The following is a 15628-nucleotide window of genomic DNA, read 5'->3' as shown; positions in this document are numbered from 1 at the left end:
ATAATAAATTCAAAACTACTCTGTTGTAAAACATACGCTTCCTGATTTGGCTAAATTGATTCGTCCAAGTTTTACTGTACACATTTTCCTGTCTGCTGATTCCAGAAACATTTTTATCTTTGGTTCCATGTCTCCTTCTCGATACTGGTATACTTTTTTCCTTGTGGACTTCAATACTAACATTTTTCCTTCCACATATTGCTTTCAAAAACTTTTTGGTTTGCTTACCAGGAGCACTCTTCTTTTTATCCGTCCTTTGTTCTTTTGATAATTCTTGAATTCCTTTCTTCTTCAAATTGTAAGTCCGTTTATAGAGCTTTCTTTTTTCAGTTCTGGTCGGCATCTTAATTTAAGATTTTGATGAAATTGTCAATCTGTAAAACACAAACATAACAAATATTATAGTTGACTACTAGCACATAACGTACAAATTAAAACCACAGATTCATTTTCTAAGTAGAATAAAGAGAATAACAGAAAGTCTCTGAACAGAGTAGGAAATCCTGTAGTGAATGTTGGTTCTAAATTTATCACACTCCATATCTGTTTTAACATTATAGACAGTTTTTAATTTTTAAAGCATACAAACAGTACACTTTTTTCAAGAACTATCGGTCATCGTAGATGTTTTAATCTTTTTTACTACAATCTCTTTTACACTTCATGAGAACATGTCTTATCACTCTCATAAAGCAGATCATCGACGAATAGGACAAGAAAACTGTCTTCAAGAATGCTTTACTATCAAATTTTTATTTATTTATTCAAAAGTTCATAATTTAGTAGAACTTCCAGCATTACATCATCAGGGACTTCTTCAAGTCCAAACTCCTCATCTCCTTCTACCATCTCTAAGTAAGCTGAGTCTAAAGACATGTTCATAAAATCATCTTTTTCTTCTATTTCCTCTTCAAAGACCGCGTCTAAAATTTCCTCCATCACTTCGTTAATGATTTCAAAATGAATTTGCTTCTCTTCTGAGGAATTCTCCATAACTAGACTCAGTTTATTCTTCTGTATCTTTTTAAAAAAATATAGAGACTGAATTATATCTTTTTTCATAAATGTATAACTTAAAAGTACCTTTACTAATTTTTAAACTACATATATTTTTATAATTTCTAACTTATTAACTCTATATATTTTAAGATACCACGTTCCTCTTGTTTTGAAAAGAAATTGGCAATGTAACCCTAAACATTAACACTGATCTTTTTTTTTCCATTACATAATTACTGTTGTTAAAAGACATTTTACTGTAAAATTTCTTTTTAGATTTTCTAGATATCACAAATATTGATTAACTGTAGAATTAATTTTTAGAGACCCATTTTTTGAGTTCACCAGTAGAAAGTGCTATGTAAACTATATGCACTCTAAAGAGAAGGCTCACACTATACAAACCATAGCATTCACTTAACAGATTACTACTTCCCACAGAGACAGTTCCTTTTATGTTTCAACAGCATACTCACCATGTAAATGTCATAGCATATACAAAATGTCATACTAACCATGAAGAACCACCTCATATTAAAGCTCTGCATTAATATGTAAAACAGTGCCTATACATAGTATAATCACAGATATGCAGGAAATATGCCCATCACACCTAGAACCATATCATAATACCTCTCTGTAAATAAAGGAGAAAGACTGCCAAACATAATGCAACAAGATGAAGATGGATACATATTTGCGTGGCGGCCCATGCCAGGAATTTGGCGTGCTCTGGCTCTGTTCCACTTCCAAACACCTTGATCCCCCCCTCTTCACTGGGCTCCACGCTCCGCCCCGCCCGAACCCCCTGTTACAGAGCCCCCTACCTACGCTCCCTGCCCAGGGCTGCCATGAGCCTACAGCCGCCCCTGGAAAATGTATAAGACACAGCAACAGTAAAAATCAAAGAATAGGCAACATGCAGAAAAACTGCACAGTAGATAAAGAAACATATTTTTAAGATAACCCCATTGAAAAACATGTAGTCATTTTTTTAATCTGCCATGCATCTGGCCCTCCAGGACCGCTTTGGAAACTCCTGCTTTAAACCTTTACATTTCATTTTCACACCACACACACGTTTTGTAAAAACCCATGTAACGGACAACACCTGCATACACAGAAAATGCAGGGCTGGCCTTAGGCATATGCAAGCTGTACACCTGCACCGGGCCACCAAACCCCAGGGGCCACCATGCCAATATATATCCTTAATATAATAATCCTCTGACAATAGATACTTGTTTGGTGACGGCCCATGCCAGGAATTTGGCGTCCTCTGGCTCTGTTCCACTTCCAAACACCCTGACCCCCCCCTCTTCACTGGGCTCCGCACTCCGCCCCGCCCGGACCCCCTGTTACAGGGCCCCCTACCTACGCTCCCTGCCCAGGGCCACCATGAGCCTAGAGCCGCCCCTGGAAAATGTATAAGACACAGCAATAGTAAAAGTCAAAGAATAGGCAACATGCTGAAAAACTACACAGTAGATAAAGAAACATATTTTTTAGATAACCCCATTGAAAAACATGTAGTAAATTTTTTAATCTACCATGCATCTGGCCCTCCAGGACCGCTTTGGAAACTCCTGCTTTAAACCTTTACATTTCATTTTTAAACCATACACACGTTTTTTTCAAAGCTGCATATTAAACGCCTAAACACTTTTCCCTTTTTAGAATCCGAAGCCACAACTGCAACATGACTAATGCACAAATTAATTAGTGTACCTTTTCCGTTTTTTTACTCCTTATATTCTATACATTTCTTCACATAAATGGATACCAGAGGCTCACTACCTCCTACAGTCATAAAACTAAATTGCTCCCTTTCACTTACAAATGCCTTTGAAACGGCAAAAAAAAAGTCGGGCAGATTTACAATCTCTTTACGCCACTTTACCATCACTGTTAACATATGACAAGTGAAGCAAAAGTGCCACACGGACCATGTTAATCTACCCCTAAATGTTTATACAAATAACTTTACTCAAACATGTATTTAGTCGTCCACATGCAGGCACTTTCAATTACATGACTTATTTAACTCCTTCGACGCTCATGACGAGCTCAGCTCGTCATGATGTACACCTCCATACACTCATGACGAGCTGAGCTCGTCATGAACAATGGGAATTATCAAAGATCAGCACAGGAGGAAAATAACACTAGTATCGATGGTGTTAAGTAGAATCCCTGTAATGTTGCATATCTTTTCAAAAATACACCAGTGCCTGTTATTGTGACGATTTTTTTTCATTCTTCATCAGTGATATTTTTTTTTACATATAATGAAAATCACTATGACTTTTTAAACGACAAAGCTTACGCGGTAAAAATCACTCTGCATTTGCTTCCCTTTAAGAATGTAGTTTATCTACCCCACGCATGTGAACCTTGATGTTTCCATCTGGCAGCGAATACCGGCCTTGAATCACAAGACATGAACAACAGCCTTATTGTCACAAAAACAAGTTAGCGTAGCATCTGTTCGCACACATATCTTTCAGTTAGCTAATATTCACAGACAACAGCATTCGTTATAAAAGAGTGACCTTCCTTTACAATTTGCTGAAGTGACTCCCTTAATTTTAAACGCATCCTCCACTTCAAGACAGGCTATTTTTTTTATAACTACTAAGCAATGGTTTAGTGACTACTCTGCCAGAAATTATATCAAGTAATTCTGCTACTCTTCACTCCATAGTCGGCGACCTATTTCTGTGGACTTCCTGTTGAACTGCCAGTGCTGCGATGTTTGTGTTCCCATCTTGTTTATTTCAAAATGGATGTCCCTCCTGTCTTCGCAAACGAGCCGGCACACTTAGAACTATTTCGCCAGAGGATGCTTGACTACTACAGCATCTTAGCACTCTCGACTTTGAATACTTCATATCGATTATCATTTCGATATTCCTATTTCACCTGTGTACAGCCTGTATTTCATTGCCTGAGCTGTGATTTCTTGTGGGCCCTGGACTTATGTCTCTGCAACTTGGTACCTCCTGAAGTGAATCACAATCATCATATGAATCCGCTAATTGATCATGAACAGCTTTGTTGTAACGGAGGGATTATGGCCTTTGCAGCGATACAAGGAGTTCTGGGTCATTGGAATATATTCACAGCGGCGCAAGATTTCCTGACAGACAGCTACATTGAAAACCCACCGAGCTGTTCTCTGATGGTAATAGAGGCTCCGGTAATAACAGATCATGAATGCTGCTTTCCTCTTTTCAATTGGATGGCTGACATGTTTTTGGATGATAACAGTGACTTCCTGTTAGAAGCAGTTGCTGCCTACTTTGCCTACACAATGGTAGGATGACTCTTATGCAAGCCATTTACGTCCACATTTCGTTTTGCCTCCCTATCTTTTTCACGTTTTCTTGGATATTTTTTTAACATGAACAGACCTATTGGTTTTACTAACAGTGGACATTATGATTTCCTGCTGGTTAAATTTTGGTCTTTTATGTGGACTAAATTTCTTTTCTTCAGCTACTCGATTTTGAACTTTATTTTTTATTAAACTCTAATCTCAACAATTCTATTGCATATCTTATCTTATGTTATTTCAAACGTACTCGAAGCAAAACTCGCTAATATATGCTACATGTGCCCTGATTAATGTGTAAATATAGAATGAGTTTTTTATAACTGTAAACGCCATTTCGCCTTTGAACTGCTTATTTCCACCTCACACACCTCTGCTCCTTTAATTTTCCATAAACTAAAATATTTTTTAATACATAAGAGCAAAATATGTTCTTTCAATAATATTTCCATTGTTTTTCGTACTGTATTTCAAATGCAATACTGCAACCTTCAAAAGATATCTCAATACAGTAGTTCTTCTCAACACTGATTTGCGAACGATCCAACAGATTACATACATGCACCTCTCGCCATTTTGTTGCTTTTGGCGCGTTTTTTTTCCCTTACACAATAGCATAACACAAACTTGATAGTGCTTCGCATGCAGAGAGCTGATTGATAAAGAGATGATGTCTAACCACTAGCATTTTCATGTATCGTTCCTAAACTGAAAGGCCAGAGACCTTCTTCCATTTATTAAAATATAATATACCTCCTCATAAGAGTGTACAATTAATTTTGCTAAACCATATTCATTTTTCATCAACTATACCGTTTGTATTCTATGTACTAGTGACTATACCGATTACTTTGTTTTTTGCAATGTCTGTACTCGTATTAGATAAGGGACTTGCCTTGAAAACAGTGCATTTCTGAATAAACATTTCAAATATACACGTTCTCTCTTTTAATCCATAATCTCAACTGAAATTATTGTATATTAAAAGAATATTCATGTGTTCCACGTAACCTCAGCTGTAATAACTTAGGGGCAGATTTATGAAGGCCCTGCGCCGGCGGTGCGTCACTTTTTCCCAAGTTAAAAGTGACGCACCGGCGGCGCAAGGCCTTCATAAATCTGCCCCTTAATGTTTTCTTTTGTCAACCTGACTTACTCATACTAGAACCCGCAGGCCTATAACGGCCCGTGAACCCTTTCTTAGTAGTCATTAAACAACAAGGGGTGGTGATGGACAGAGTTTCTGAATTAAGCAGAATACTCTCCATCAGTCAAGAGATCAGGGCTAGATCCAACACCGTTTTTTAGCTCACTGCACCATCCCAGCTCAGAACCTGGCTATATGCAAATGAGTCTGTTCCTGTCCCAGTGCTTGGTGGGAACAGGGCAAACCAAACTACCAAGCCAATTCTTTCACTGGGAAGGAAACAAGCTTCCGGGGACCGGTTTCTGGCAATACAGCCGTCTTCGGCCCAGCTTGCTTGAATCCTGATGGTGCAATAAGCAAGGGACTCACATCTGAGTATACCCTTCCACGCTTATGGTGAACAAAATCATTAAACAACAAGGGGTGGTGATGGACAGAGTTTCTGAATTAAGCAGAATACTCTCACCCAGTCAAGAGATCAGGGCTAGATCCAACACCGTTTTTTAGCTCACTGCACCATCCCAGCTCAGAACCTGGCTATATGCAAATTAGTCTGTTCCTGTCCCAGTGCATGGTGGGAACAGGGCAAACCAAACTACCAAGCCAATTCTTTCACTGGGAAGGAAACAAGCTTCCGGGGACAGGTTTCTGGCATTACAGCCGTCTTCGGCCTGGCTTGCTTGAATCCTGAATGTGCAATGAGCAAGGGACTCACATCTGAGTATACCCTTCCACGCTTATGGTGGACAAAATCATTTAACAACAAGGGGTGGTGATGGACAGAGTTTCTGAATTAAGCAGAATACTCTCACCCAGTCAAGAGATCAGGGCTAGATCCAACACCTTTTTTTAGCTCATTGCACCATCCCAGCTCAGAACCTGGCTATATGCAAATTAGTCTGTTCCTGTCCCAGTGCATGGTGGGAACAGGGCAAACCAAACTACCAAGCCAATTTTTTCACTGGGAAGGAAACAAGCTTCCGGGGACCGGTTTCTGGCATTACAGCCGTCTTCGGCCTGGCTTGCTTGAATCCTGATGGTGCAATGAGCAAGGGACTCACATCTGAGTATACCCTTCCACGCTTATGGTGGACAAAATCATTAAACAACAAGGGGTGGTGATGGACAGAGTTTCTGAATCAAGCAAGCCGGGCCGATGATGGCTGAAATGCCGGAAACCGGTCCCCGGTAGCTTGTCTCCTTTCTGGTGAAGAATTGGCTTGGTAGTTTAGTCTGCCCTGTTCCCATGGTGCACTGGGCCAGGGACAGACTGATTTGCATATAGCCAGGTTCTGAGCTGGGATGGTGCAGTGAGATAAATAACGGTGATGGATCAAGCCCTGATCTTTGGACTGGGTAAGAGTGGTCTGCTTAATTCAGACACTCTGTTCATCACCTCCCCCTTTTCTGAATCCCTTTCTTAGTAGGTCGCGCACCATGCAGACAGTTGTACCTCTGTAAAAAAATAATTTATTACTGTTACCAAGCACCGCCGCAGTTCCGCTTGACTCAGTGTTAAAAACGATAGTGTCGTATTTCACTCCTTATCACCCTTTCATCTCCACAATAACAAACACTTCTCCGCCAGCCACCAGAGAACAGAGTGCAGGTGCAGAGGCACTAAGTAGTGAAATACGACACACCCTCTGCTCTATGGAAGCAACCGAGCGGTAATTGTGAAAGAAAACATTCACTAGCGCTTCAAAAAATCATTGCAATTATATAAATATTTTTTAGAAAACGTTCCAACTACTTTGATGGGACTATCTGTGTGTGCCTCCACAGCAAAGTTCCTCAGCCCGGACTGAAGGCAGACACAGACAGACACACACACAATAAGATAACACAGGGCAACGGAGACGGAAAACAGAAGGGAAATTAAGATGCAGTCAAACAGCAGGAGTGAGAGAGATATTTTTATACTCCGTTTGGTACCTCAATTTACGAACACATTTACTGCACAAATCTGTGTACAACCTCATGGTCAGAACTTTTCAGTTTATTTTACTCGACCACCTCCCCCTCTCACCCCACCAGTGCAAGCCGCGGCCACAAACCACAATGTAATTTTGTCGTCTGTCAGAAAGTATAAGAATTCATTAAGCATTACCACTTTTTCAAGACGGTATCACATGTAATGTACCAACTTTTCATTTTATTTTACTCGACCACCTGCCCTTCTCACCCTACGCCCACCAATGCAGGCCGCGGCCAGAAACCGCACTATGGGGCATATTATCAAGCCTGTGCGCTAAAATTATCGCTGCTTTATCGGCCGAAAACGGCCGATAAAGCGGCGATAATGGGTTTGATAATATGCTCTGTGGAATTCCAATCGAAGCCCATGTTAGATGTCTTCACATCTAACATGTGCTTCGATTGGAATTCCATAGAGCATATTATCAAGCCCATTATCGCCGCTTTATCGGCCGTTTTCGGCCGATAAAGCGGCGATAATTTTAGCGCACAGGCTTGATAATATGCCCCTATAATTTTGTCGTCTAACAGAAACTTTATGAATACCTTAATCATTACCACTTTGGCCCCCTCCCTCTCACCCCACCCTCACCAGTGCAGGCCACGGCCACAAACCACACTGTAATTTTGTCGTCTGACAGAAACTTTAGGAATTCATTAAGCATTACCACTTTTTCAAGATGGTATCCAATGTAATGTACCAACTTCTCATTTTATTTCACTCGACCACCTGCCCTTCTCACCCTACGCCCACCAATGCAGGCCGCAGACAGAAACCGCACTATAATTTTGTCGTCTAACAGAAACTTTATGAATACCTTAATCATTACCACTTTAGCCCCCTCCCTCTCACCCCACCCCCACCATTGCAGGCCACGGCCACAAACCACACTGTAATTTTGTCGTCTGACAGAAACTTTAGGAATTCATTAAGCATTACCACTTTTTCAAGACGGTATCACATGTAATATACCAACTTTTCATTTTATTTCACTCAACCACCTGCCCCTCTCACCCTACGCCCACCAATGCAGGCCGCGTCCTGAAACCGCACTGTAATTTTGTCGTCTGACAGAAAGTTTACGAATACATTAACCATTAGCATTTTTTAACGACGGTATCACATGTAATTTACCATTTCTCTCTCTATCTGCATTATCTGTCTCTTTGCTAATATCATTTTTTCACTTCATAAACAACTTCTCTCATTATATATAAAGGCTTCAAAATCACACAAATAATTACTCTCTATATTAAACATATTTTATACTTCATATTTCACATTTAAATGGAAAAATAGTTTTAGAAATACAACACATTATGACAGCCAAAAATGAGTTTAGTTTCAGACTATGAGGAAAATCAATCAATGTTTGTGACTAAACCATATTTTACGGTACATGACAAAACAAACAGTTACAGACTTACCTTTACCAATGCTTTGTACGATGTACAACAGTGACAGTCACAAAACAGATATTCGTTTGACGGAACTCTCAATTATGCTTCTATCACTGCAACCAAAATTCAATGGCACAGATATCCAGTCAATACAGACTCATATATGTCTCTTCAGCCAATCATATTTCTTCCCGCAAAATTTTGAAATAAATTTACATTTCAGTTGGTTCTCCCTCACAATATTTTTAATGTCACATAAAAGTCACCCATCACCCACTGCCATCTCTGGCTGTTTCCATGGTAACACCTCATTCTGCACCTGGCTGAAGGCACAGGTCAAAAGTTCATATCTCAACATTCTACAGCAAACTAAGAAGACTATTTTCCCTCCAGAAACACCTGCCTATCCACAGCTCTGTTACATGTCATTTTTTTCACACCCAATAGTACTTTTCGTTTTACATAAACATTAACATGCAACGTAGTCTTCAAACTTCAAGTATTACAATCAACCAATCATTTTTATTTTTTCAACCACACCAAGCCTCATCCTTTTTTTTATCCTGACTTTCAGCTTCTAACTACCATTCCACTTCCAGAACCCATCGGAGTACAACTGCATATCCCTTGAAAATGAAGGTTTGGCTTTTAGGACACAGCTATATTCACTGGAGTGGAAAATATACAGCAAACAGACGAATTTCCAACCTTGATTTACCAAATGTGCAGATAACGTGGATTGGCCAAAGAGGATTGAAATGTCACCAATTGATACCATTGGTGAAAACTTTTATGCATCTCCCAGAACCAGACCTTATAATTGTGCACTGTGGTGGGAACGATCTAGGCACATTGACTGGGGTAGGTCTGGAAATGCTTCTAAAAGACACCTTTCGACAACTGATGACACTTTTTCCTCGAACTGCCTTGGTATATTCCAATATATGCCAAAGACAGAAATGGAATTGGTCCAATCAACATTGTGCACAAATTGGGAAAGCAAGGAGACATGTAAATAAATCTGTTTCTGCTTTCCTCAGAGATTTTATCATGGGTTCTATTTACTACAACAACTTGCGTTACCACATGCAAGACGTCTATAGGAGAGACGGTGTTCATTTCACGGATGAGGGAAACAGAATCTTCCTCTGCAACACCAAGCTCTGCATCGGTACTTACTTATAAATGCAGAAAAAACTCAATTAACACAGGGCTCTTTTCAGAGCCACCTTATATCTAAGCACTCAAACTTCTGATTTATCTCCATTTTCACACTCTTGTAAATAGGTGTGCGCGACCGGGTGCGCGCACCCCGCAACTTTAAAAAAAAAAATAATCTATATTTTCGCGTTTAAGGGCCTTACTGCACACCCTGAGAAAACCTACGCAGCAAGACAATCTCTACCTTCTCCCCTTTCCATGTTCCAACACTTTGAAATGAACAATATATTTACTCGCAGTGACAAAATGGCGCAGTGACAAAATGGCGGTCAACACTTCCTGATTTCCTTCGAATCGAACGTTAACAGACGTCACGCAGCAAAAAAAAAATTCCGCTCACGCGCAGTCGCTTGAGTGCGCGCACCCGTGCACACGTATAGATATATAATTCACTTTAACTTTAATTTTCTCAGCAACTACTGAACAGATTTACACCATTCCAAAAAAAGCGTAATCTGCGAGCCGAACTCTACAGTTTTGCCAAATTTCTTATAAATCCATTCAGCCGTTCGACCTGTAGCCGTGTCTAAACGTCCTATGGAAAAACCCATGGAGAAAACACGTTTTGGGACCCCCCTTTTATCTCAGCCCCCACTTGACCAATCCCCCCCAAACTTTCAGAGAAGGAGCGCAGCGGACCGAGCCATCTTCTTTAAGAAATTCGCAAAGATTCATTCACCAGGGCCAAAGTTAATCCAAATAGAATGTTGAGGCTTTTCTATGGAAACTAGGTCCTAACTATAACTACCTACTGGCAACCGCCAGTAGGTTATATATATATATATATATATATATATATATATATATATATATATATATATATATATATATATATATATATATATATATATATATATATATATATATATATATATATATATATTCACTGAAAAAATCATAGGTTTCAGGTTTCACACCAGTTATAGTTAGGAATTAGCATTTAAAAAACCTATTAAATTCACTGACAAAACCATAGGTTTCACACCAGTTATACTTAGCTGGAAATTTTACTGACATAAAACCATTGAAATTCCCACGTTATAGTTAGTTGGACTCACTATAACTTGCGCGCCGGCAATGCACTGCTGATGACGTCACATATTACATCACTCATGACATGGTCAGTGACATCACTGCTCCCCCGCGAAAATCAAAAAAAAATATTTTTTTTTTGCCCCGCGGGGCCCTTTTATGGCCCCCACATCAAACCTAGGGGGTCAAGGGGGGGTCTACTCTGCCCCCTTATGGTCATTTCCCTCTTTGTTTTGGCCACCTCTCGTGTCTCGATCCTACCGAGACACAAGATGGCGGCCGCTCCGGACTGTTTAGAATGTTTACAGACACCCCAGAGCCAATCAGCTTTCTGCGCGCAAGTCGCGTGGCGCGCCCGGTGCGCGTACCGGTGCGCGTACCGGAGGCGGCTATAGATATATATATTTTTTTTAACCTTAATTACTCAAAATCCACTGGAGCACATATCTTGAGACATAGCAAAGGCACATCGGGCTACCAGTCCCTACAATTTTGCCAAGTTTGGTGGAAATCCATTCAGCCGTTCGGGCTAAAAGTGAAATCGACCGCCCTATGGAAATTAACATGGGGAAAACGCGTTTTGGGACCCCCCTTTTATCCCGGCCCCCGCTTGACAAATCCCCCCCAAACTTTCAGGGAAGGACCAGAATGCCGCGAGGCCATTTCGAGGACATTTTGAGGCAGATTCGTCAACCGGCGCCAAAGTTATTCCAAATAGAATTTTGAGATTTAACATTGAAAAAAACTCCTAACTATAACTACCTACTGGCGACCGCCAGTAGGTAATATATATATATATATATATATATATATTCAATGAAAAAACCATTGGTTATAGAACATATATAGTTAGGAATTTGCATTTACAAAACCTTATTTTACTCGCATAAAACCATTGAAATTCCATATATAGTTAGATGCGCTAACTATATATCGCGCACCCGCAATCCACTGCTGATGATGTCACATATTACATCATTCATGACATGGTCAGTGACATCACTGATGACATCACTGATGACATCTCAAATGACATCACTGATGACAACATCCAGTGACTGTATGTTTCTGTAAAGTTAAAATATGTCTTACATATTGAAGAATGAGTGGATGTATAAATGTCTGAATGAAGGATTTATTAGGTGCATGACTGATTGTATGAGGGAGTGATTAAATGTGTCTCACTGAGTGCATGGGTTAGTGATTAAACTGTATTAATTTGTGCATCATTATATCTGTTGTTCTGTAAACTGCTGCATGTGTTGATCAGTAGCTATATGAGTAACTATATGGGTTATTGATTGGTTGCCCAAGTATTTGTATGGGAGACTGAGTATGTGTGTGAGTGGCTGGGAGGTGTGTGACTCTGTGCATAGATGTGTGAACAGCTGATTCACTAGATGTATGGGTTCAAAATTGCATGTGGAAACAGTTGTATGGGTGGTTGACTGTGTGCATGAGTGTATTGGTGAGTGAATGGATATCTCAGTGCTACATGTCAAAGTAAGTACATATGTAAAACACAGTACATGTGAGAGTTGACATATATAAATAACTGTATAAGAGCTAGTGAATGTGTCAGTGGTTGCATGGATCATTGACAACTTGTATCAGTGATTGTATAAGAGAGAAAATATGTGTTAGTATATGTTTGAATAAGTAAAGTTTGTATAACTGTATAGTTGAGGAAATGGAGGTGTGATTGATTGTTTGCATGACTGACTAGTTGTGTGAGTAACTCCATGAATGAGTGACAGTCTGTGAGTGTCTGTTTACACTGATTGTATCTAAGGTTATATTAGAGTCTGAAGAGGTTCATCGTATTATCACATAAATGATATCATCAGTGATGTCATTTGATATGTCATCAGTGATGTCATTTGAGATGTCATCAGTGATGTCATCAGTGATGTCACTGACCATGTCATGAATGATGTAATATGTGACATCATCAGCAGTGGATTGCGGGTGCGCGATATATAGTTAGCGCATCTAACTATATATGGAATTTCAATGGTTTTATGCGAGTAAAATAAGGTTTTGTAAATGCAAATTCCTAACTATATATGTTCTATAACCAATGGTTTTTTCATTGAATTTTCAAGGTTTTGTAAATGCAAATTCCTAACTATATATGGCCTATAACCTATGGTTTTTTCAGTGAATTTCATTGGTTTTTTAATAGCAAATATCAAAAGCTGTAAAATGTCAAGTACGTGATAGGTAAAAACGTTTTCGTGTTTATGCACGCTGATGTGCTTTGAACGCTGCCCCCCTCCCCTCTTTTCTCTTAGTAGTACTCTCTCTTTGCAGATAGTGAAGAGTAGTTAACGCAGGCCTTTACCCCCGTTGTAATCCGTCGTGCCTGCTTGTCTCTCCATTTGATTGATTGTTATCCAAGCATTTACTGTTTTACAATTGATTCTCTTTGGTTCATTCTCTATTTACAAACAAGCACAAAGTCGTAATACTCTGTTTAGTCTTTGCAGATAGTGAAAAATCGTGAAAAATCGTGTAAAAAAATAAAAGTAATCAAGCAAAATCAGTAGGCCACTAATTGGATCTCTTTTTGACCTCGCTAAAATAGAAATATTAGGAACAACCCTTCATGAGAAATACGAAAATAGTGAGATGAACTGAGCTCCACACCATGAGGGCTGCAAGACAGCTCGGCTCCGCCACCCACCCCGCCCAAAATAACGACAAACCCTATGCAAATATTAAAAATATAGACAACACACCAGCAAAGAAACAGGGTAAAACATTTTATTAAATAACTATTTACATAACTATTTTATACTTTTTATTGCCCGATCCGGCTAGCTCAATCGATCGAGCATGAAACTCATGCACTCTGATAGCAAGCGTTGCTACTGATGCTATGCAGACCAAAACTGGTTTTCAGTTTGTACATTTTTCTAGATTTTTCCATCCAAGGTTGGTTGACTTTGTAGAACGATGGCTTCAGATTTTCAACATACGGTGTGGTGGCGCGGACTGGGAGGGGGCGCTTCGCTCCTGCCCCCTCCCCAAGTAAGATTTTCATACGTGAAAGTACGTTAATGGTTTTGGTCCCTGAGTTGCTTCAATGTCACTGCCATTCTCAAATGGCATAAGTTCTGGATGTTGGGTGCCATAGTTCAGAGTTCTGAGCAGCGCTTGTAACACTGTCTGAAGCTTATTTCCACCTACTGCAGCTTCACTATTCTCAAAGTAAGTGAGTGTCGTTTGTGGACCTGACTGCATTTGAAAACAATGTGATATGTTACCTTCCTAAACCGCTTGACGGAGGCCCCCGAGGGACGGTGTGATGGCCATGGACTCGGAGAAGACGCTTGGCTCCGACCCCCTCCCCAAGTCTTATAGCACCGGTGTAGCCTGAGATCGCCCCCGACATAGGCGGCCGGCTCCCGGGGTCCGGCGGAACTTTTTGCCTTTTGATGACTCTTCTATTCTGGACCTTGTCCCACAATCCGTTTGACCTGAAGACACGCTGTAGTGGGGCGCCCCTTTACCGTTTTAGTTGCCATTCCGCCCGCTTTTGCTACACTGTGCCTCTTCCGCCATTCAGCTGTTTACCGCCCGCTCTTGCAACTACAGCGTCTCGCTCACCATGTAGTTGAGTTGCTCCCGCTCTTGCGATGCAACGATAAGCGACTGCCACAGGACTCTCAAAATGGCGGCCGGCTCTTCAGATTTGGGCGTGGTCCACTAAAATGGCCCTGGGACACCTTGGAACTCGGACGCTTCCCTGATAGGGCTTGGGTCCCATTCTCGAAAGCGTCCCCTCAGCCGTGAAGATTCTACAAAAGTCTTGGGGGCCCCCGACTCCCGCAGGCTTCTGGTGGGGAGCGGCTGCCATGTTTGCTCGTGGAATGGCCACGACGGACCTACGAGATGGTAGTGCTCTCATGCTGACGCCAGCTTTAGTCTGAAACATCCAGAAACACTGTAGACTACCAATTCGATCAGTTCCGGTAGCGCCCCAACATGACCCGGTAGAGAAGAACTTGCCCTCCCCTCTTTGACTGATGGTTCTTGTTGCCTGTCCCCTCTGTTGTCATTTTACAGAACTTTTTGGACTGCTGAAAGGGGTTGTGTTCCGAACGCTGGTTGGTGGAGACATTTTGACTATATTCTTGACCTACGTTGTCGCGTAATGCGTTATATGACACGCCGCGTTAGCGCACCCGGAAGTAATCCGGGGCGCGGCGCGCAGCGCGTAACGTAAGCATAACAGGTCATGTGACTTGTTAATAAAACTTTTTATTGGTTCATTTTACTTTTGTTATTTTAATAATGAAAAGCTTGGTCATATGACCTAAAAAATACGCTTTTTATTGATTTCGAACTTTTTTTTTAAAAACGTATATGTTATAATATTCCAGGCTAATGTACTTTCCCTGAAAATTTACAACTGTCCTGCAAGTAAAATATATTCCTTTTTTGAGAAAAAGGGCATTTCTTCCTTCCATGACGGAGCCGTTGAGTAAAAGAGACTCGGCCTGCTGTCTTAG

Source organism: Lissotriton vulgaris, chromosome 4_1 (assembly GCF_964263255.1).
Source record: "Lissotriton vulgaris chromosome 4_1, aLisVul1.2, whole genome shotgun sequence".
Lineage (NCBI taxonomy): Eukaryota > Metazoa > Chordata > Amphibia > Caudata > Salamandridae > Lissotriton > Lissotriton vulgaris.
Note: the sequence above shows the minus strand (reverse complement) of the source record.